General features: G+C 38.3%; 1 protein-coding gene across 1 annotated transcript in view; it reads left to right on the top strand.

Annotated features, from left to right (window-relative positions):
* Positions 1-18,329: 18,329 nt before the first annotated feature.
* The window catches only part of EXOC1L (exocyst complex component 1 like), a 45,580-nt gene continuing 40,673 nt past the window's right edge, over positions 18,330-23,236 (top strand). Inside the window, exon 1 of the mRNA XM_054253351.2 lies at positions 18,330-18,579. The gene's annotated coding sequence lies outside the window, so the exon portion shown is untranslated. The remainder of the gene's footprint in view (positions 18,580-23,236) is intronic.

The raw sequence follows: 23,236 nt of genomic DNA, 5'->3' as shown, positions 1-23,236 counted from the left end.
AACAAAAGGATTTATTGCAGGTAGCAGGTGGCTTACAGAATCTTTGGAAAGGTTTGTAAAATGGTTTCTAGTCCAAACTTCGAGCAACAACTCTGGTGAAGACGTTGGGCAGACCTCAGAACCACAATATATCCACCATAGTTAGGAAGGTGGGACGGGGGGGCACCACATCTGACCAAAGAATCACATGATTTTTGCCAATATCTGCACCAGAAAAATTGATGCCCCATGTCCTTCCTTTTCCCCAATGTACTGATCTCAAATCAAATATCATGAAGAGCTAATTGTCAGAATCTAAATCATTATATATTAAAAAGAAATGGTAGGCTCAGAAAGATAGCTTTTTGTTTGTTTTCTCTTTCGTTTTGTTTGGATTCTACATTGAGATGATGGTGTTTACACTGTGAAAAACTATAAAATTATTAAAATGTGTTAAAGATATTTGAGACAACCCAAAATTAAAGTGTTAACTGCATTTTATTTATCATAAAATGTAAAGTTTTCACCTAATACATTTTGCGTGTTTTTTCACATTCTAGATAAATAAGTGGATGATTATAGCAGTCTAATCACCTTATTGTTTTGATACTTTGCTTATAATAAGTTTGGTCATCATCCTATTTCCTTCCTTCCTTCCTTCCTTCCTTCCTTCCTTCCTTCCTTCCTTCCTTCCTTCCTTCCTTCCTTCCTTCCTTTATTTTCTTTATAGGGCCTTACTCTATCACTCAGGCTGGAGTATAGTAATGCAATCTTGGCTCACTACAGCCTCAACCTCCCAGGCTCAAGTGATCCACCCCAGCTTCCCAAGTAGTTAGGACTACATACATGCACCACCACACCTGAATAATTTTTATATTTTTTGTAGAGATGGAGTTCCGCTATCCTGCCCAGGCTGGTCTTGAACCCCTGCACTAAAGCAATCCTCCTGCCTCAGCCTCCCAAATTGCTGGGATTAGAGGCATGAGTCAGTATGCCCGGCCCATTATTCTAGTTTCAATTCTACTTTCCTTCAGACTGGTTTGAAAATTCACCATTATATTATAGAGTTCAAAGAACAAACCTCAAATTATTACATATTTCTTTTGGTCAATATTTATTTGTAATGTGTCTTTTGTCTCTGAAGTTTTGTTAAACTCTATTCACTATCTGCAACTGCCTTTCTTAGGGGACTGCCAAGACCCAAGTGGAACATTTTTGTGTTACTTACTCTTGATAGATTGTAGTTTGGCAAAGTTGGAGTTGCACTGTACTTGGCAAACTGAAAAATGACCTATTCTTCTTTAGCCATACTTTAATCTTCAAGAAAAGTAAAGAAAACAAATAAATAATAGCTTATATAAAGGCTAAAGGAAAATGATTATAATGCTTTGCTAATTTGCTATTATCTCAAATTCCTTCAGTATTTCTGATAACCAAAACAAGAATAGTTTGTATGTGTTCTCCAAAGTCTAGTCATTTTTTATGTGATAGATGCCAGGAAGTAAAGTCTTCTCTATACAGATTCATGAGAATTTGGTATGATCCTAATAAAGCAAAACTTCTCCTATGGAAGGGAAGGAGACATCAGATACAGTAAGGAGCATTCATGAACTTCCGTGATGCTGGGTCAACTACCTCCACGAAGAAATTGGTAAGGAATCTTTCAGAACTTAGATTTCCCAGCAAAACAGGAAGAACCAAGGACCAGAAAACTAAAATCAGATGGTGTTCAGGAGTCCTTACACTGGAAGACATTAGAGGTGAGATTTAAACATGCCCTTTTTCCTCTTCCAAAGTATTAGGTTTTGAAGTATATAAACATTGCATCTGCCTGCTATTTTTGAGAAGGAACAGTCTTACAAGACATGCTTAAAGGAGTTCTTTAAGCAGAAATGAAGGATTGACAATTACTTTCATGAATACATATGAAAGTATAACACTCACTGGTAGGGTTAATGCATAGTCAAATCCAGAATAATGTAATGGTGGTATGTAAATCATACGCATCCTTAGTATGAAGGTTAAAAGTAAAAATGATTAAACAATAACTAAAGCAGCTGGACACGGTGGCTCAAACCTATAATTCTAGGACTTTGGTAGACCAAGGCAGGCAGATTGTTTGAGCTCAGGAATTTGAGACCAGCCTGGCCAACATGGTGAAACCCCATCTCTACTAAAAATACAAAAACTAGCTGGGCATAGTGGCTCATGCCTGTAGTTCTGGCTACTTTGGAGACTGAGGCACAAGAATTGATTGGACATGGGAGGCAGAGATTACAGTGAGCCAAGATCATGCCACTATACTCCAGTCTGGATGACAGAGCAAGACTGTTTCCAAATAAGAAATTAAAAAAATGAAAGCTATAGTAAGTTGTTAAGAAATATACTGTTTAAAAAGATATAAACTATGACATCAGAAACACAAAATTGCAGGGGGGAGAGTAAAAAAAGTCTAGTTTTTTTATGTGACAGAAGTTAAGTTGTTATCAGCTTAAAATAGTAGACTATAACTTTAAGAGTTTTTATGGAAGCCTCATGGTAAACCACAGAACAATAATCTACAGCAGATATTCAAATGATAAAGATAAAAGAACCTAAGTTTAGCATTAAAGATAAATCATCAAATCATAAAGACGGATGACAGGAAAGGAAGAAAGAAACAAAGGAGCTGCAAGGCAACCAGAACACAAATAACAAAATAGCAGTAGTAGGTCTTTACCCGTAAATAATACTGTTAAATATAAATGGATTAAATTCTCCTATCAAAAGATAGAGTGCCTGACTAGATTTCTTTTTTAAAAAAAGAACCAACTGTATGCTGCCTACAAAAGACCCACTAAGCTTTAAGGTGAAAGTGACAGGCTGGAGGAGGATATTCCATGCAAATAGTAACCCATAGAGAGCAGTGGTAGCTATACTTATATCTGATAAAATAGACTTCAAGTCAAAAACTGTTGCAAGAGACAACAAAGGTCATTATTTAATGATAAAGTGGTCAATTCATCAAGAAGACACAACCATTGTAAATATATATGTATTCAACATTGGAGCACTTAAATACATAGATCAAATATTAATGAACCTGAAGAGAGAAACGAACAGCAATACAATAATAGTCAGAGACCTCAATATTCTACTTTAACAATTAATAGATCAACCAGACAGCAAATTAAAATGTAAATACTGGGCTTGAATTAACAGTTTTGACCAAATGGACCTAATAAACTTATACAGACTATGCCATCCAACAGCAGCAGAATACACATTTTTGTAAAGTGCACATGGAACATTACACAGGATAAACTCTAAGTTAGACTACAAAACAAGTCTTAACAAATTTGAGAACACTGAAATCATATCTAGTGTCATTTCAGACCACAAAGGTATCAAACTAAAAGTCAACAACAAGAAGAATCTTAGAAAAGTTACAAACACATGGAAATTAAGCAACATACTCCTAAAAAAACCAATGAGTCAAAGAAGAAATCAAAAGGAAAATGTAAAAATAGCTTGAGATAAACGACAATGGAAACACAATATACCAAGACTCATGGGATACATCAAAGTCAGTTCTAAGAGGAATGTTTATACTTACTGGCAAATGCCTAAATTAAAAAAGAAGAAATCTCTAGAATAAATAATTTAATATTATGCCTCAAGGAATAAGAAAATGATGAATAAACTAAACATAAAGATATCATGAGAAAGGAAATAATAATCAGAACAGAAATAAATCAAATAGAGAACAGAAAAACTGTAGAAAGAACTAATAAAACTAAGTGTTGGTTTCTTGAAAAAATAAAATTTGCAAACCCTTGGCTAGTCTAACTGAGAAAAAAGAGAAGATTCAAATAAATTAAATTAAAATGAAGAAATAACAGAAAACTCCAAAGTAAAAATGATCATAAAGGACTATTATGAACATTTAAATGCTAACAAATTAGATAATCTAGAGGAAATGGAAAATGTTCTAGAAAAATAAAATATACCAAGATTGAAATAGAAAGTCTGAACAGACCAATAACAAATAATTAGGTTGATGGAATAATTTTAAAACCTCCCCCCAAAAGAAAGCCCAGGACCAGATGGCTTCACAGCTGAATTCTACCAAAAATTCAAAGCATTAATAACAATACTTCTTAGGCTCTTTTGAAGAACAATTCTAGAGGGAATACTTTCAAATACATTTTATGAGACCAGCATCACCCCAATACCTAAGCCAGACAAATACATCATCATAAGAAAAGAAAACTACAGACCAATTTCTCTGATGAACATTGATGTAAAAATCCTCAATAAAATATTGCTAAACCAAAACTAACAAACATCAAAAAGATTATACATCGTAATCATGCAGGATTTATCCCTGACATGCAAGACCGGTTTAACATATGCAAACCAATAAATGTGATACATTTCATTAACAGAATAAAAGATAACAACCACATGATCATCTCAAATAACTCAGAAAAAGCATTCAACGAAGTCCAACATCCTTTCTTGATAAAACTCTCAAAAGTTTAGGTATAAAAGGAAAGTTCTTCAACATAATAATGACCATTTTTTTAAAAACCCACAGCTAACATTATAATCAGTGAGATAACTAAAAGCTTTTTCACTAAGATCCAGTACAAGGCAAGGATGCCTACTCTTGCCACTTCTATTCAACATAGTGCTGGAAGTACTACCAAGAACAATCAGACAAAGAAAAAGAAATGAAATAAAAGGCATCCAAATCAAAAAGGAAGAAGCCAAATTCTCTGCATCTGCAGATGACATGATTCTTTATGTTTAAGAAGCCCACCAAAAAATTGTTACAACTAATAAATGAATTCAATAAAGTTGCAGGACACAAAATCAACATGCAAAAATCAGTTGCATTTTTATACACAAATAACAACATAACTGACAAATCAAGAAACTTATCCAATTTATGATAACATTAAAAATATTAAAACACTTAGGAATAAATTTAACCAAGAGGCAACAGATCTGTATATTGAAAACTATAAAACATTGATTAAAGAAACGGAAGAAAACACAAATAAATGGAAAGATGTCTTGTGCTCAAGGATTGGAAGAATTACTATTGTTTAAATGTCCATATTATCCAATGCAATATACAGATCTAAGGCAGTCTCTATCAAAATCCCAATGATATTCTTCACAGAAATAGAAAAAAAAATCCTAAAATTTTTACTGAACCATAAAACACCCAAAATAGCTGAAACAAATTTTGAGAAAGAAAAACAAAGTTGGAGGCATGACACTTCTGCTCTATAATTATATTACAAAGTTATAGTAGTCAAAACAAATGGTACTGGCATAAAAACAGACACATAGACCAGTGGAATACAATAGAGAGCCCAGAAAAAAATCTAAACATATATACGGTCAATTAAACTTTGACAAGCACACAAGGAGGACACAATAAGAAAAGGTAAGTCTCATCAATGAATAGTGCTTGGAAAATTGGATTTCCACATACAAAATAATGAAATTGGACTCTAATGCTATCCACAAAAATCAACTCAAAATGGATAAAAGACCCATATATAAGACCAGAAACTATAAGACTTCTAGAAGAGAACATAGAAGAAAGGCTCCTGGACATTGGCCTTGGCAATGATTTTTTTGGATATCACACCAAAAGCTCAGGCCACAAAAGCAAAAATAAATTAACAGGATTACATCAAACTAAAAAACTTCTGTAGAGCAAAGGAAACAATCAACGAAATGAAACAGCAGCTTATAGATTAGGAAAAAGTATTCGTAAACTATATATCTCATAGGGGTTACTATCCAAAATTTATAAAGAACTCATACAACTCAACAGTGAAAAAAGAAATAACCTGATTTTTCAAATGGGCAAAGTTCTCAATAGCCATTTCTCCAAAGAAGACATAAAAATGTCCAACAGGTATATGAAAATGTGCTGAACATTATTAATCATCAGGGAAATACAAATCAAAACCACTATGAGATACCACCTCTCACATGGTTATTACCAACAAGTCAAAAGACAGCAAATGCTGGTGAGGGTGTTGAGAAAAGGCGGGGATGTAGACTGGTATAGCTATTGTGGAAAACATGATGGAAGCACCTAAAGAAATTCAAAATAGAACTACATGACCTGGCAATCCCTCTTCTGGGTCTATACCCAAAGGAAGTGAAACCACCACCTTGTAAAGATATCTGCACTCCCATGTTCATTGTCACACTATTCAGAATAGCCAAGATATGGAAACAATCTAAATATCCATTGATTGATGATTGCATAAAGGAACTGTGGAATATGATATGATATGTTCATTGTAGCATTATCCACAATAGCCAAGATATGGCCTTAAATGTCCCTTGACAGAGGAATGGATAAAGAAACTGTGTGGGGTGTGTGTGTGTGTGCGCGTGCACGTGCGTGCACAATAGAATATGATTCAGCTCTAAAAAAAATGAAATCTTGCCATTTGCCATAACATGGATGAGCCTGGAGGACACTATGCTAAGTAAAATAAGCCAGACACAGAAAGAAAAATATTGTATGATCTCACTTACATGTAGAATATTTTGAAAAATCCAATATACAGAGATGTAGAATAAAATTGTGGTTACCAGGAGTATGGGGGTCCAGGGGAGGAAATGGGGAGGTGTGGGTCAGAAGACATAAAGTAGGAGGTGTGTAGGATGAACAAATCTAGAGCTCTAATATACAGCATGAAGACTATAGTTAATAAAATTGTACTATGTATGGGTTTCATGCTAAATGAATAGGTTCTAGCTACTCTTGCCACTAAAACAACAAAAAAAATGGGTAAGTATAAGAGATGATGAATATGTTAATTTGCTTCACTATAGTAACCTTTTTTTAATTTTGAGACAGGGTTTCACTCTGTCATCTAGGTTGGAGTGTAGTGGTGTGACATAGCACACTGTAGCCTTGAATTTCTGGGTTCAAGTGATCCTCCCACCTCAGCCTCCTGAGTAGCTGGGACTATAGCTGTGTGCCACCATAGCCAGCTAATTTGGGGAAACTTTCTAGAACAGATGGCATCTCACTATGTTGGCTGGGCTAGTCTAATTCCCGGCCTCAAGCAATCCTACTGCCTTGGCCTTCCAAATTGCTGGGATTACAGGCATGAGCTGCCAAGCCCAGCCTATAGTAACCTTTTTTACTATATATGTACCTTATAATATTGTGTTGTATATCCTAATACCTTAAATATACACAATAAATTTTATTTTATTTTATTATTGAGACGGAGTATCGCTCTGTAACCAGACTGGAGTGCAGTGGCATGATCTCAACTCACTGCAACCTCTGCCTCCTGCGTTCAAGCAATTCTCCTGCCTCAGCCTCCTGAGTAGCTGGGACTACAGGCACACACCACCATGCCCAGCTAATTTTTGTATTTTTAGTAGAGACGGGGTTTCACCTTGTTGACCAGGATGGTCTCGATCTCTTGACCTCGTGATCCACCCGCCTCGGCCTCCCAAAGTGCTGAGATTATAGGCGTGAGCCACCACGCCCGGCATATGTGAATTTTCAACCGCACAGGGAATTGACACCCCAAACCCCTACATTGTTCAAGCGCAGTAATCCTCTCAGCTCTGTCCTTTCTCCTTAGTGAAAATGCATGCAGCATTGAGGTAAGCATCTACCTCAACGACGATGCAGAGGAAACTCTCTGGCTGACAGAAATTTTATTCCCGGAACTGACAATTACTCTTATCTGATTAAACACAAACTGTCCATCCCTGCCAGTATCTTTTTGACGATATCCAGGATAGGGATTTCCAACCTGTCACCGCTGGAGCTTTTTGAAGAAGTGAAAGGGGGTTGGGGATAAGTGGGATTTGGAATATTTCCAGATGTCTAATGAGATCATTTACTTACCTGCGATAAAGCCACCCAGAACAACATGCAAATTTTATTTGCCGGAATCTCATCCACTCAGCATGGAAATATGGGCTATTTTTATTAATAAAAAATAGCTGATCAAAAGCGCTTATTGACAGGAAGATATGTCTTAAATTTTTAAAAGAGGGAGATAAATGGACTATTAATGAATGACTTTTGTTCAGGAAGCAGAAGGCTTTGAAAACACAGGGTTCGTAGGGCAGCAATGATTAGGACTAGTGCACTACTGTGTAAGATACCCTGCCTTTGGCTCTTGATTCTGAAAGTCCCCACTCCTACCCCATCATTAGCATCCTCACCCCCAGCACTTCTTCCTACTCCGGAAAGCCTTTTCCCATGATCTTTTCCTGTAAGTTAGAAGTGTTTGGTAATGTAATGTCATCTTAATTGATTTATGCATATACAAGAAAGCTATAAACCTCAAAACATGCATATGATTCATAAAGACTTGAGTAAATATAGTGTCTATTTTTACATCTTCAGGATTACAATTTGCTGTTTAAAATAGATTCTATAAGAAAGATGAACTGAATTTAAATCATGTTTATTTATACTTTTTCCAAGTTGCAAATTCACTGTTAAGTTGAAGCCTGCCTATGCCCACACATGAATTTCAGCTCATAGTAACAAGAATTTAAATGGCTGTGATATTTACTAGTGTTAGATCCCTCTGGGCTAAACCATGTTGGTGAATTCAAGGTAATGTCAGAAGCAGAGAAAACACTGACTTTTAGAAATATCTGGTGCCAAAGGATGATGAAAATACTTGTAATACAGCACTTTATTCTTAGGATATTCTGAAATGCTTTATATCTTAAAACGTTTAAAAATCAATACTGCTTTTTACTTTATAGCTGGTTTACAAAACATAGTACACATCCTTTGGAAGCTAAAAAACAACAGATGTAGATCCAATTTACCCAAGCATATAAAAATTTTCACAGAAGCAGAAAAGGTTCACTTAATCCTTTAGGAATAGAAATCTATATCTATATAATGGAACACTGAAGTCTGCTAGGAAAGTGCACTAGTTCATAATGATTGCTGCCCCATGAACCCTAGAACAAAAGTCATTCATTAATAGTTTATTTATCTCTCTTTTTAAAATATCTTCCTATCAATCAGTACTTTTGACCAGTTATCAAATAAATTAATTTATATTCAAAATTAATTATCTATCTCAAACACATACCACAAAAAAATACACATATCAGGAACTCAAGAATAAATATTTCTTTAATCAATGTATGAAATACATGAAAGGAAAGAACTGCTTCACTAGACCAAAGAAAATAGAAATATCCCAACAACCTTTATTTAATCCCATTTTGTTTTCTAAAACATTAAAACTAAAGGAAGGATTAAGAGAGTATAAATGTAAGAAAAACAATTCGGCATGATGTTGTTTACAGTGTGATGTGGTTTTTCTTTGTTTCTTGACCCAAATCTCATCTCAAGTTGTAATCCTCACATGTCAAGGGAGGGAGATGACTGGATCATGGGGGCAGCTACCCGCTGCTGTTCTCATGATAGTGAGTGAGTTCTCATGAGATCTGATGGTTGTATAAGTAGCATCTGACATTTACCCTGCTTGCACTTCTCTCACCTGCCGCCTTGTGAAGACGGTGCCTGTTTCCCCTACACCTTCTGCCATGATTGTTAAGCTCCTGAGGCCTCCCTCACCATGCAGAACTGTGAGTCAATTAAACCTCTTTCCTTTATAAATTACCCAGTCTCAGCTATTTCTTTATAGCAATGTGAAAAGGCACTAATACATAAAGCTAGTATTTGCTTAAAATAATAAAAGAAAAGCATAATTGGATATAATTTGAATAATCATGTATCAAAGAAATATTTTTTTAGTATCTCTGAGATTTTCTTGGCTTCTTAGATTAAGTAAACAACAATGTCTTCAGCTTTTCAAAATCTTTGCTCTATAAAACAAAGTGTATTTATATTGAATGCATCCCACTTGTCCCCGTGGACACAGTTTCTTCTAAAATCTTGGAAAGGATTTATAGCCTGGGGAATATGAGGTGTTACATTGAATTTTGCACACACATTTTGTTGAAATGACTGTAAGAAACAGATTTACTTAATACAATTGAAGCACCAAGCATGGAATTCACTGGTCATGTTATAGATAGATAAGTTTAATTATAACTAAGTCAATAGGACCACTGTAATAAATTGAGTTGTTTGCATAATGAAATGCTATTTTTTGAGTTATGATTATGATTTACCCCATGAATATAGCTTACCTCAGACCAACTAAGTTGAATAGGGTTCACATTTACCAAATAGATTCCATGTACATATAAAAAAGGGTTAATAGTAATTATTTTCTTTTTATATAGGAAATTCAGTTTGAAAATAGTATTACCAACTACAGGCTGTGCCATAAGGTGAAACGCAACTCAGTTCAGTTGTGTTTATTTATCCCAATTATGCATTATCTTTAGCTATTGATTCCGAGTCTTAGGTATCAACAATAAAAAAAATTATTTCCATGCTATATCTTGCTATCAACTTACTCTTCACATCACATATGTGATGATTGAAAATCTGAATACAGGCAAGGCACAGTGTCTAACACTTGTAATCCAAGCACTTTGGGAGGTCCAGGCAGGTAGAATACCTGAGGTTAGGAGTTCAAGACCAGCTGGCCTTGAACTCCATTTCTACAAAACCCCGTTTCTACAAAAATACAGCAATTAGCTGGGCATACTTGGTGGGTACCTGTAATCCTAGCTACTTGGAAGGCTGAAGCAGGAGAACTGCTTGAACCCAGGAGTTGGAGGTTGCAGTGAGCATGCCATTGCACTCCAGCCTGAGTGACAGATCGAGACTCTGTCTCAAAAAATAAAAATAAAAAATTTTAAAAATCTGAATATAGATCTAAGATACTTCTAGACCTATTCTGATAACTATTTGCTCTTAATAGTAATAATAATAATGTATTGAGCGTTAATATGTTAGACACTATTCCAAGTACTTTATATGTATTTAATTAACTCATGAAGGCAGTTTCAATTTTTTGGTTTTCTGTATAAGGAAGAAACTCTCCTCTATTTAATATGCCTATGAATGACATACAGGCAATATTCTGACTTAATCCTTCTGGTTTTTTGTAGCTATTTGTAAAAAGGGAATGAAGGACAGCCGTACCATACAGCCTACCAAAGAAATATAGCAAAGATGACACACATATAATCCTGTACAGCTTGCCTACACAGGGAATTATTAATACATCATAAAGTGTGAAGCAAATTAACACTCCCAGCATAGCTGAAATTGTTCTAATAGGATCTAATACCATTCACATGAGCTTATTAAAAATGAACTTTTGCCCAGTCTAACCCTAATGAGTCCAATCTACTCAAATGAATGCCAGCAAGCAGCAGAAAATTATTATTGATGTAATAAATAACAATGTAACGGTACCAAATAAAAATAACAGAGAAAAGTAAATTGTTTTATTTGATGTCAATATATTCCCCAAATATATATATCAAAAAATTTAACTATATTAAGCATAATGAACTATAATTTTCAGAATTAAGTTTTAATCTGTGGTGGAATGCATATATATAAGTTCGAATTATGTTAATATTAAATATATTAAATTTCAAACTAGTCTACAAAAACACGTAACTACGAAAATAGCTAATGCATTCATGTGCATAGAAAGAATGGAGGAAAATATACCAAAATGTTAAAATTAATCATCTGTCATCTAGGAAATGAAATTTTTTAGCCATTTTTATTCTCTTCTTGATAACCTTTCTATAATTTCCAAGTTTCCTATGCTAAATCCATATCACTTTTATTTTTAATTTTTAAACATAGCTACAATTTTGCCTGATTATAAAAATAATACATTTACATTTCAAAAGTGAAAATTTGTTGAAATTCTACCAACCATAATCACTGCTATATTTTGATGCATTCTAGATCTCTCTAATTCTCTGTGTCTCTGTCTGTGTGTGCATCTATATAGTGAAAGAGATGGAGAAAGGGAGATGTTTATATATGTATAAATATGTTTGTGAGTATGAGTATATATTCACACACACATATACATTTGTACAAATATAGAAACATAATTTCATAGAAATAAAATTATACTATTCTGTTTTGTAGCCTGATTTATCTCAATGGTATATTGATTTTTTTCCTGCATGTATATCATTATTTCTAATAGCTGCATCTTATTCCATTATATGATACATCAAAATATATTTAACCCAGTCACTGCTCAGCATCCAGTATAAATATCAATTCATCTAAGAAGCCTTCACTGCCTCCCCAGGTTAAGGTTCAACACCCATCTTATGTGCTCGAACCACAGTCTATGTGCTCGAACCACTAGCACCGCACTCAATTAATGTTTAGCTGACTTTCTTCTTTCCTAAACTATGAAATATATGAGGACAGGGATCATCTATCTCTGGTTAACTGTTATAGCCCAGTACCTACTACAGTGCCCAGCAGGGGTAGGTAACCTATAAATCATTGTTGAAATATAAATTGTTTCCTTCTTAAAAACCATAAACAGTCAAATGAACATTCTTGAACATACAAATTTGTAAACCTATCCAATTATCCTCATGAGGTAAATTTCTAAAATTGGACTTATAGAAAAAATGTCATGGGCTTTTTGAACTTTAATACATATTTAAAATTGCTCTCCAAATCCCTGTAGGAATTTACATCCTCACCATCAGTGAATGAGTATATCCATTTTACCATATCCTTAAAATATTGAGCCTTGTTACCCCTTTTAAAAACCTTTCCAAATGTGATATCTTATTACTCTTCAGCATTTTGTCATTACAAAAACATTGTAATATATTAGAGATTTTGCTATTCTTAAAACTAGATTGGGATGCAAATAAAAAATACTAACAAAGTTATATTTGGAAAAGTTGCTCATGCTAAATAATGGTCCATTCACTGAATGATTCTTTATATTTCAGTAAAAAAGTGCCCATTCTTCTGTGTGACTCTTTTCAATGTACCTAAAGGAAAGATTACATACGTTTAAAATATAAACACATAGAAAAAATATATAAGTACCTACTTGATGGAGAAAATCTGCACAAAAACAAGCTAACATTGAGATAAATCTACTGTAGGAAAACTTTATGATATAGATTCAAAAAACAAGGTGAAATTGTCAGTTTACTGTCGAGGAGGTTATGCATTGCTCTGACAAAGGACGTTGGAAGATGCGGTGTTGTGTTGCTCTAGAATTGCATTTCCAATGCTCTGTTGTTACCATCCACAGGGATGCTAAACAGTTCCCCACACTCAGTGTGTACAAACCAAAATTCATGCTCTTCCTCTTTTCCTCCAAAACACTTAGAACATTTTAGATCCAGGCTATAATATTATGTCTAAGAGTTGTGCCGGCCAATATGGAAAAGTAGTTAATATAAACTAAGATTCTCTGTAAATGTACGAAACACCCACTGGATTTTGAAGACAATATGAAAAAAAAATGTAAAATATCTCAGTAATAATTTTCACATAGATAACCTGTTGAAATGACCATTGTTAACTAGCGGAAGGTGTCTGCAACCACCTCAATTCTTGCCTCCTCAGAAGGTATTCAACTGAGGAGCATAAGGCAGAAAAACAGACCAAGGCAAGTTTCAGAGCAGGAGTGGAAGTTTATTTATAAGGCTTTAGAACAGGAAAGAAAGGAAAGGAACGTACACTTGGAAGAGACCCAAGTGGGCACCAAGGTCAAGGGCCCCGTTTAACAGTGATCATAGGACTTCATAGGCTCACCTCTTTCCCATGATTCATTCTTCCCTGAGGGTGGGCTGCCAGCATGCTGAGTGCCCTCCTTACCCTTGGGAAGGGGGCTGGTGCAATGTGTATAGGAAGTTGTATGCTCATCTGAGGCTTTCTTCCCTTTTCCAGTAGAGTCTCGCCAAAAGGTCGTATTTCGCCATTTTGTCTCTTAAGGCGCATGCCCAGGAAGTTGCTTCTTCCTGGCATCTGCCTTCAATTAACACTTCAATGTTTACAGCTGTGAATTATCAAGAGCTTGTTTCACCTTAGCACCTGATGCCAAATTATCATTTTTAGAGAGGCAGTGTGATAATTGTTGAACCATCACCTGACATTCCCAGTGGATCGGGGAGAAGAGCCCACTTCTGCCCCACTCATGCCTGTCTAACTACCTGTAACAACCATGTTTTTGAGACATTAGGTTGAAAAAATATTATTCAAAATAACTTTACCTGTTTTTCTTTTCCCTTTTTTAAATGTGGCTAATAGAAAATTTTAAATTGGCCGGGCGCGGTGGCTCAAGCCTGTAATCCCACCTCTTTGGGAGGCCGAGGCGGATGGATCACGCGGTCAAGAGATCGAGACCATCCTGGTCAACATGGTGAAACCCCGTCTCTACTAAAAATGCAAAAAAATAGATGGGCATGGTGGCACGTGCCTGTAATCCCAGCTACTCAGGAGGCTGAGGCAGGAGAATTGCCTCAACCCAGGAGGCGGAGGTTGTGGTGAGCCGAGATCGCGCCATTGCACTCCAGCCTGGGTAACAAGAGTGAAACTCCATCTCAAAAAAAAAAAAAAAGGGTAAAGGGAAATCCTGTGAATTTGGCTTGGACTTTGGGAGTCAGTGAAGAGCTCTTCCAGGCATGGGAGACAGGGTAGAAGCTGAGGAGAACTATAAACCCGAAGATGGAAAACTATGTTTTGCAGGCCAGATTATTTAGATCTGCGGCTCTCACTGTGTTATCTCTCTGATGTTGTTGCCAGAGCCTTTAGCAGTGCCTCAAGACATCCTGATCATGTCTGAGTTGGACTACTTGGTTGCAAACTTGAGCTAGAGTTAAGGTTAACATGAGAAGGTGTGGAAGCTAAAGCAACTCCATTTTGGATGCTGTTGACTTATTAGCCTCAGTTCTGGGAATGCCTCTAAGATTTATATTTTATCTACCACTCCCTGTGTACTTACCTGCCGTTAGAGCAAACAACCTTGACCATAAATCCTGCTTCTTAAGTAGATTCATATAGCATTCCTGCCTTTCCCTGAGGAGACAACTTTAATTGTTCTACATATCCCTTCCCTATGGTCTGGGGGGTTATGGGGTTAACAGTGGCTAACCCACCATCTCATCTTATGCCACCTGAGCCACAGACATGGCTTCTGTTCATAAGTCCCTATTAAATGTTTCTTTCTAAGAAACTGGATTTGTCAACTTCTTTCTTTGGCCTCTATGCTTCCTCGGACTCTGGAGATCATTTTGCATAGATCTGCCCACCATGGAAAGACAGTGTGTCTCCCATAATCAGGGGCAACCCATAAGAGAGCGAAGAGGATGATGAACTTGAAGGATAGAAATCAACTGCCCCACTCACCAGAAAAGTCGTTTTCCACTGCCAACCTTGAAGTTCTGGGTTAGGGCCAGGGGTTCTGCTTGTATGCTTGTATGTTGGTTGTGCAGTTCACGGATGGCATCACTCTCTGAAGACCTCCTTTAAAGGACCTGTAAAACCCCAGTCTACCCCAATCTTAAAGTTCCCCTGAACCCAATCTGAAGGTGCCACATGCTTTGAAATCTGTATCCTGGAATCTGTGTCCTGTTATCACCGAGTCCTTCATTGTAGTGAGCAGATAGCAGCCTAGCCCCAGTTACTCCAGCGTCCCTCCTGGTCTTATCCCGTGGAAATCACCATATGCTGAACTACTTGGTAACAAAGGCTAATGATCTGTAAGGTCTTTTTAAATCTATTGTTACCATAACAAAAAGCATATCCGTGGTTGCCCAGGGCCAGTATGGGAGTTATTATAGTAACTTTTGGGAGTAATGGGTACCTTCATTATTTTGAATGTGGTGATGGTTTATGGGCATATATATATATAAATGTATCAAAATGTACACTTTACATATGTCAACTATACCTTCATAAAGCTGTTTAAAAAAGGCATTAACATGTTTCCTTCTCATAATTAATTTTCTCAAACAAGAAATCAATGATGAAATGCTTATGTTAACCCAGTCTTGCTATCTGTGTCGCTGGTAGGAATAGAGTTCTCTTGACCAAACAGCATCTCAAAGGGAAGTTATTCTATCATCTGCTTTACACATATAAAGCAATATTTTAGCAGCACACCTTCCACAATATATCTCAATGTGCTCATCAGAAGAGAAAGTCATCTAAAATACATTTGAAACTACTGGATTGGTGGGTTATCTTTCTATATAAAGAAATATCTCTAGAGAATAAAGAATAAAATGCTGAAAACTTTCAGCACCCAGTATAGCAGAGTCATTATCTTAGGTCAGGTTTCACAGAAGCAGAGCCTAAGTGGAGAATTCTTGTGCAAGTGATTTGAGGCTCTTGAGTGAACACTCTCAGGAAGTGCAAAAAGTAGGATAGGAAATGAAAGAAGCCAGGCAAAGAGGTACAGCCAGCTGCAGTCCAGCCCCTCCTGATCCCACAGGGAGCAGTAGAGAATGAATGACACCACAAAGGTGTTTCCCATAAGGCAGCAAGGTTAACTCTAGTACCCCTAGTCAGTCAGTCATCTTTTAGCTATTGACCACACCTGAAAGCCTTGAGGTGTACCCTCCTAGGCATCTCCCAGCAGGCAGGTTCCATCAGCAAGGACGATTCTTGAGAGAGGGTGCAGCTGTGAGCTGTTGGCAACCTATGCTGGGAACACTTGGAGAACAGGGATATGATTTGTCCTCACTAAACTCATGTTGAGATTTGATCCCCAGTGTGGCAGTGTTGGGAAGTGAGGCCTGGTGGGAGGTATTTGGATCATGAAGGTGGATCCCAAGAATGACTTGCTACCCTGCTTGTGGTTGTGAGCAAGTGCTCACTGTGCCGACTGCATTAGTTCTCGCAAGAATGGATTGCTTCTTGAGAGGGTGGGTTGTTATAAAGTGAGGACATCCCTCGTGTTTTGTCTCTGTTTGCATTTTCCACTGCCCCTTTGACCTTCTCTGCCTTGTTAAGATACAGCATGAACGCCCTCACCAGAAGCCAGGGTCTTGTCTTTGAATTTCCCAACCTGCAGAACTGTGAGCTAAATAAACCTCTTTCTTTGTAAATTATCCAGTCTCAGGTATTCTGTTATAGCAACACAAAATGGACTAAGACATCATATAATCTTAGAAAAGTTACTTAACTCTGTATTTCAGGTTCCTCATCTGCAAAATGGGGCTTATGAGAGCAGTTGCTTCATAGGCTTGTCAAAATTAAACAAAATAAAGCACTCAGAATAGTACTTTATATTCAGCTGTATATGTAATTTACTTAAAGTCATGCATAGCACATAATGATCAACAACTCTCATAGATTTTATTGTCGTTGCTGTTATCCTGTCCTCAGAGATGCCCACACTAGGTGTCTTGTGACTCAAGTGCTATCCAGGTGCTCTACACAGCTGGACACCCAGGAGTGAGATTTTCGTCTCAATATTGAACTTAAGGGTAATCTAAAGATTCCACATCTGGGTGACTGTCTAAATAGATACGTGCACATATCCTTTAATCTGACATTTCTCCAAGCTCAAAATCAAACAAGTGTAGAGCCAGGCCAGGTGGCTCATGCCTGTAATCCCAGCAATTTGAGAGGATTGCTTGGGCCCAGGAGTTAGAGGCTGCGGTGAGCTATGATTGCACCACTGCACTTGGCCCTATCTCTTAAAAAAAAAAAAAAAAAAAAAAAACTTTTAAAAAAGTTAAACAGGGGTAGCCTTTTGTGTGTTTCTCTTTAAAGAGTGGGATGGGTGCTATTTTAACACTGGCTGCTTTTTACATAAGTGGAGACCCTCAGTAGGCAGATTCGGCTTCTAGTCTGTGATAGGAAAAACAAAGAAAAATAAAACCCTTCGTTTTCCTATGCCTCTAGACCCCACTCATGGAACCAGAGTTTCCCTCTGGCAACAGTGTCGCCACAAACACCCAAGTATAATTTTGCACAGTTATGCTTGCAGCAACACTTCAAAGTCCAGCGGCCCATTCTCTGATTCTTGCATCCTCCAGAGGCAAATATAAGAAACTTGAGACTCTCCCCACAGTTCTGTCTTTTAGTTTGGGAAAACAAACTGGCATCTCTGACACACACCTGACTAGAGAAGGTGGGATGGGTCAGTGGCGAGTGGCACAGCTCTCAGCAGAGGGAAGGCAGTGACTCCAGGAGGGGGCGGGCCTCGCCGCGAAGGCAGGTTCAGCTGCGGTTCCCAATCGCAAACAGTCCCCGCGGGAGACTGGGAGGGTCCTGGTGGCTGCAGGCCGATACCTGGGCTGATGTTACCTTTTCCTGCACAGGATCAGTCCACACACGTGCACCAGCACCCCCGCGGCCCGCCGCAGCCTTTCCCTCTCCCCCGGCGGGCGCGGCCTCCCGCGACCCGTAGGGCTTGGGGCCAGTGCCTTTGGCCATCAACGCCCTTGGGCTTAACATTCCATGGGGATGCAGCGGGCTCTCTCCAGTGCGGGAGGCGCCCGGAGGGCGGGGTCCGGGGAGGACACACTCCTAGCCCCGCCTCTCGAATGGACCCTTTGGATTTTTCTCTTCCATACCGGCTCATCCTAGGGGACCCCCCACCCCACACCTCGCAGTGATCTGGGGATGGGGGAAGAGAGAGCAGCGCTAGCGGTGATACTGCAGGTGGAATCGACCATGCGTTCTTGGAGGTGGGGGCATTTGAACTTTTATTTTATATGAAATTAATAAGGATAAACTGAGGAGGTCGAACATAACATCTTCATTCATTCTTAAAAGAAGGCATGACTAAAATAAACGTAGCGGAGCGAGAGAGACCCTCGGGGTAGCGTTGCCTTAGGTGCAAGTTTGAGAAGTGCTGTTAGGTACGCAGGTGCTTCTTTCTAAATTCGGGTTGCTGACGCTAGACCCCGCGGCGCGCTCTGGGTCTGGGTCTAGGACACACGCTCCGGCTGCGATCCACCTTGACTCCCCACAGTCGAGGTGCAAAGGGGGATCGCAGACCTTCACCGGGGTCAAACTCGTTTACCGAGAAAACGTGTCATCTGCATCTGGGCTCTCCTGGAGAAAACAGAGAGGCCATGGGGCATAAAAAGCCATTTGCAGAACGTTAGACAGCTAGGCAGTGAAAACAGAGGTCTCTTCTTAGGCTGCCGGGATAACGGCACTGATGGCTCAAGGGGCCCTAGAACAGTTCCTTCTGTTAGGTCGATTCATTAAGTCATTGCTGTTTTGGTGGGTCAACATAACAGAATAGGTCCACTTGCTTTAAATTTCCTGGGAAGTGAAGTTAAAAACGCTTTAGTCATCTGTAAGCACTTTCAATGCCATCAGCAACGGCCATGTAATGAACTGTTTGTTCATTAAGAAATTTAACGTCACCTTTTTGTTCCATTAAAAAGGCCTGAGGGCCGGGCGCGGTGGCTCAAGCCTGTAATCCCAGCACCTTGGGAGGCTGAGGCGGGTGGATCACGAGGTCAAGAGATAGAGATCATCCTGGTCAACATGGTGAAACCCCGTCTCTACTAAAAATACAAAAAATTAGCTGGGCATGGTGGCGCACGCCTGTAATCCCAGCTACTCGGGAGGCTGAGGCAGGAGAATTGCCTGAACCCAAGAGGCGGAGGTTGCGGTGAGCCGAGATCGTGCCATTGCACTCCAGCCTGGGTAACAAGAGCGAAACTCTGTCTCAAAAAAAAAAAAAAAAAAAAAAAAAAAAAAAAAAAAAAGGCCTCAGAATGGAATTATGCCAGAAACACATGAAAATATACATGGTTTTATTAGGAGACTAATTTATAAGGAAACTAATCGAAAACAATAAATCTATGAAAGCCACTGTTGCCTTTATAACTCGCCTTAATTTTTTTTTTTCTAAAGTCATGAACACAATGAAGATTTTTTTTAACTGGGGAAGAATAGAAGGATGGGTATAAGGATGCCCAAATCTCAAGATTTAAGCTGATTCTGAGTCTGCTATAAAAAATGATCATCAATTTAAGAACTATCTATCCTTAAATATACACTGATTTTTCTTTTTCTTTTTTTTTTTTTTTTTTTTTTTTTTTTGAGACGGAGTTTCGCTCTTGTTACCCAGGCTGGAGTGCAATGGCGCGATCTCGGCTCACCGCAACCTCCGCCTCCTGAGTTCAGGCAATTCTCCTGCCTCAGCCTCCCGAGTAGCTGGGATTACAGGCATGCGCCACCATGCCCAGCTAATTTTTTGTATTTTTAGTAGAGACGGGGTTTCACCATGTTGACCAGGATGGTCTCGATCTCTTGACCTCGTGATCCACCCGCCTCGGCCTCCCAAAGTGCTGGGATTACAGGTTTGAGCCACCGCGACCGGCCAACACTGATTTTTCTTATGTGAAATCAGCTCAGTAAAAATTAATAAAATTTTAAAACTGTTGGAACCCAAAAAAACACTTTAAGCCTTGACAAAGATATCACTGATCTGAGTCACATATGGTGACAACTTCTGTGCTCAGATTATAGATGAAATCCTGTTCTTGTTTTTTTTGTTCTATACCATGACTAGAGAGAATTAAACAGCATCAGGGACAAAAATCTCTTGCCTTAATTCGTGACCCTTGTTATATAGATTAACTTCACTCTTGTTGTCCTGCTTTGATTAGAACAGATGATAGAAAACTCAGGACTGTTGGACCCTCTGTTTTAAAAAAGTGTTAAATGTATCCTTCCCAAAAAAGAATATTGCACATAACCAATCAAATTGCTGTAACTGTTTGCCAACCTTGTACGAATAATGTTGCAATCCTGCTAAAAACTCCTGTCTCTGCCAATGTAAGTGAAACCTTAACTTGCCTACTTGTGAATGCTTACTCCATTCCTTTGGAGTTGGTGTTTTCAGGTGGTCCATTCTCACACTTTGCACTTGAATAAACTCTCTTTAAATTAGATTCTCACCTTTTTGATTATTTTAGATTGACAGCTCTAATCAATTAGATCACTCCCCTAGATACTATAATAGACTCCACCCCCCTACCCTCCAGAGGCTATTCCCTATCTCAGTGAATGGCACCAACTTGCCCATTTGTCCAAGACAGAGATCCGAGAATCATTTTTTTATCCCTTCCCCATTCTGATGACTCTCAAATTCATTTCCTCCGTGGCTACCAGAATGATCTTTATAGAATACAGGTTTGTACACATGTCACTCCTTTGCTAAAACTCCTTAAATGATTCCCCATTGACCAGAGGATAGTTCTAACTCCCTCATTAGATCTTAAGGCTCCTTCTAGTTCAGCTCCTCACCCCCACTCCTTCCACCTGCTTCTTGCCTGTTTTTACCCTCTCCACCTCCTGCCATCCCTGCTTCCCAATGGCACTTGTTGTTAAATTGCTCTAATTTCCCCAAGATACAGGATGTCCCTTTGATCACTGAGCATGAAACACTCTTCAGTTCTTTCTTCCCTGACAAGCTCCTACTGCTCCATCAGGTCTCTGATTAGATGATTTCCTGCAGGTAGCTTCTCAGATTCCCTGCCTCAGGTTGTTATAACCCTACCAGCCCTTATCACACAGTATTATAATTACTTTTTCCTCTATTTCGCCACTAAATTAAGCTGCTGACCTGTGCCCAAAGGGAAGTTGCATTTGGAAAGAGCCCGAGCTTTCAACTCAGAGAGACCTGGAATCTAAATCCAGGTCTTGCATTTACAAGTTATGTGCACTTCAGCAAGTTTCTTAACCTGGCTGTATGCATCTGTTTCCTATCTATAAAGGAAGAGGATCGTAGTGAAAATTAATAAAACAATGCGTGTAAAGCATTTTGCAGGTAGCCAGGCACTTAGTAAAGAGTAGTTACAACTGGTAGCACTTCTGCCCTAAAGCTCCTCCCAGACTGAACTCTTCCCAAGAGAGTGAACAGATCTTTTTTTTTAAGACGGTGTCTCACTCTGTCACCAGGCTGGACTGCAATGGTGCGATCTCGACTCACTGCAAACTCCACCTCCCAGAGTCAAGTGATTCTCCTGCCTCAGCTGAGAGTGCAGGCGCATGCTACCACGCCTGGCTAATTTTTGTACTTTTAGTAGAGACAGAGTTTCACCATAGTGGCCAGATAGATGATCTCAATCTCTTGACTTTGTGATCCACCCGCCTCGGCCTCCCGAAATGCTGGGATTACAGGAATGAGCCACCACACCTGGCCATGGGCAGCTCTTATTACATCAACTAGAGACAGACGAAGAAGAAAACTATTATTTTTCCTAATCCCAAAAAAGATTTATATTAGCTGTATATGCACACAGAGATCATTTGACTGGTCTGTTTCATGTTTATCTATCTGAACATGCTTCATGCCATCAGTGTAATCAAAGAATGTCGTGAAAGTATTTTAAACAAAATATAGCATTTTGAAATATATTCCTTTCTTATTTTTTGAAAGAAGTGTGATTTTAAAACATTAAAATGTTTGAAACTGTCTTAAGGCCGAGGGACCATAAATAACTTAAAATAGCAAATCCTCACTTGTAGCAAAGATCCTTGACATTTTCCTTTAGCATCCTTTTTAACAAGCCAAGACAAGTTGTAAAACAAATTATTAGGAATTTCACCACACTTTCTGCCACATCTACTATAATAGTAGTATAACTAAGCAAGTGAACAGCTAGTATAAGAAGACAGGCACCAGGAATCAAGAAAATTTGTATCTTGTACAACAGATAATTGAGATGAGGGTTTTGTTTGTTTGGTTGGTTGGTTGATTGTTTTTGTTTTGTTTTATAATTTATCATACATATTTTAGACTCACAGATTATTAGAACTAGAAAATATATAGCATTCTGGGGAAAAAGAAAAGATTGAGCACATACATATTTATGTTCACTACCTCCAAATTCCACAAAAACGATAGTAAAAAAGAATATTGTAAAACACATGAGATAAACATGGGAGAGGAAACATCGCAATGAAACGCTGTAAGCTGGAAAAGAGTGGATGAGAGGCAACTTACTCAGACAGCTGATTTAGACCTCAATCCTAAACCTGCAGGGGAAAGCTAAATGCAACTCAGTTTCACTACAGAATCCAGGAAGTCTCTGGAATAGGCAGCACCAGGTACCTCTGAAAGTAGGGGAACAACCAGGGCTATTGAAAGATTGGGTTGGTTTGTTTAAGAAGCAACTGGAACTTCTGATCACTCGTTCTCACTCAGGGTAGCCAATCAAATGGCTCTTCAACACCCCATCCAAACACTGGAGGTTTCCTCACTGGAGACACAAAACAGAGTTTCTAGACTAGGAGTTATTAGGCACAGTTGAGGGAGTATTGTGCTAAACCCAGATGTAGTAACAGAACATTGAGATGCTGAATATTGAGAAGACA

This window comes from Callithrix jacchus, chromosome 3 (genome assembly GCF_049354715.1).
Source record: "Callithrix jacchus isolate 240 chromosome 3, calJac240_pri, whole genome shotgun sequence".
Taxonomy (NCBI): Eukaryota; Metazoa; Chordata; class Mammalia; order Primates; family Cebidae; genus Callithrix; species Callithrix jacchus.
Note: the sequence above shows the minus strand (reverse complement) of the source record. Positions and strands in the feature narration are given on the sequence as shown.